The following is a 2,265-nucleotide window of genomic DNA, read 5'->3' on the forward strand; positions in this document are numbered from 1 at the left end:
TCCCTCCCTTCCTTCCTTCCTTTGCTTCCTTTTAACAATATAAAGTGGTCGGGTATGGTGGCTCACCCCTGTAATCCCAGCACTTTGGGAGGCCAGATCACGAGGTCAAGAGATCAAGACCATCCTGGCCAACATGGTGAAACCCCGTCTCTACGAAAAATACAAAATTTAGCCAGGCATGGTGGCACACACCTGTACTCCCAGCTGCTTGGGAGGCTGAGGCAGGAGAACTGCTTGAATCCGGGAGGCGGAGGTTGCAGTGAGCCGAGATCACGCCACCGCACTCCAACCTGCCAATAAAAGGAGACTTTGTCTAAAAAAAAAAAAAAAAAAAAAAAAAAAATGAAGTAATCAAAGAGAGTTACTCAGATTAAAGTGTTAATATATCATAGTGATCTTTGGACTGAAAAGTTGTAAGGTGTTAACTAAGTGACAACGTCTTGAAATTGTAAGTAAAATATTATTGACAGTATATTAACCTTTTTGTGTGTGGTCATTATAAAAATAACATAAAACTAGTTAGAAGAAGTGTTTTTAAATGATGACACATCCCATAGAAGAAGTGTTTTTAAATGATGACACATCCCATAACACTAAGTGAACAATTCTGTATCTACTTATTTTAGTATAAGTTCTTGCTTTTATAAACTTGCTATCACAGTATGTATGTCTGTGTATGTGGTATTTGATTAAGAAAAGTACCCTAATTTTCCTGTTTAACCATTTCCCTATTAGAGTCTAGGTTGCCTCTAAATTTTTGTTAATTTAGAAAATGCTATAATGAACTTTTTCAAGTATGAGGTTTTATTCATATAGAATTATTTCCTCATGATAAATTAACAGTAAATACAAGTTGAAAAACAAAACAATATATGCATTATAGATCTTTATTGCTTATTACTTTCCAAAAGTATATGTGTATGTGTGTGTGCTAAAATATAGCAATGTATACAATATAGCAGTATCTATTTTAGGATATTATCTGTAGATGAGTATACCAAAGAAATGCCTTCTCAACTTAAATTACTTAACTAAGAGCGCACACCAGAATTAATTTTTACCAATCTTTTTTTAAATATAATCAACAAGATATTTGGATGTAATTTTCAGCATTCAATTTAAAAGAAGGTTTTCAGTTCAATGTCATAATGAGACATCGGTTATTGTAAAAAGGCTAAAGACCATCCAGTTTTCTGATTTTGTCAATCCAGTTTTATTGTCTTCTAAAAATTGATACCTTGAACTTACTAAACTGTCTAGAGCTATAACCCACTAAATGTACTTGTCATATTTTTCTTAGCCATGGAGTAACTAAATTAAACTTTCAACCAATATAAAATATAGACAAGAAAATAGTTGGCCTGTAGCAGGTAGGGAAAAATAGGAGCCTATTTTACCAATTTGTCTCTACTACCCTCTAGTGGAATCACAGTCATAATATCCTTATGGCATAGCCTCCGGATTAAACACACACACACACACACACACACACACACACAAATTTATTGATTTTAGCTTTATAGAGTTGGTCCCAGACTTAGATGTTATGAACTCCTAGAGAGAATTGTCTTTTAAATGGCATTCTTGCTCCTCTCTCTTCCCACACTAATCTTTTCTGAAAGTACTGTCAGATTAATCTGTATAAAGGGAAAATGTGATTCTATCATGTCCCTGCTCAATCAAACAAAAAGAACCTTCCATTCTTTCCATTGGATTGCTTGAAGTGCTGCTGGTAAACTCCCCATGGTGGTTTCCAGAGCTCTTCACAATGTGAATCCAACTCTCCTTCCATTCCTCTAAGCCCTTCACCCCCTGTACCCACCCTACCCTCCAGACAAATCCCACTTCTGGATGTTCTCTCACCCCTCCCCATGTTTCCCTCTTTCTGCCTAGAATGCCACCCACCTGGTCGTCTGCACCCCACTGACTTCCTTCTTCCATCTCTACTTGCCAAAGTTGTGCTTATCTTTCAATAATTATTTCATATGCACTCTATTCAACTGTAACAAGCTCCTTTCATCAGTCCCAAGCAAGCCAGGTGCCTTTAAGACACTGCATAGGCACTGTTGCATATGCTATTCCCCTTACATGGATGTTTAATCCAGTCCCACTCTCCCTCATTCCCATTTAAAAGGATAGCATCGTCTTTCCTTCCAAACCCACTGCAGGGATCACATCATTAATGAAGCTTATCTGCCTTCCCAAGAGTTATTTTCCTTTCTCCTGTGACCCCATACCAATGTATGCAACTTTCTGTTCCAGTAC

Source organism: Rhinopithecus roxellana, chromosome 11, assembly GCF_007565055.1.
Source record: "Rhinopithecus roxellana isolate Shanxi Qingling chromosome 11, ASM756505v1, whole genome shotgun sequence".
NCBI lineage: Eukaryota > Metazoa > Chordata > Mammalia > Primates > Cercopithecidae > Rhinopithecus > Rhinopithecus roxellana.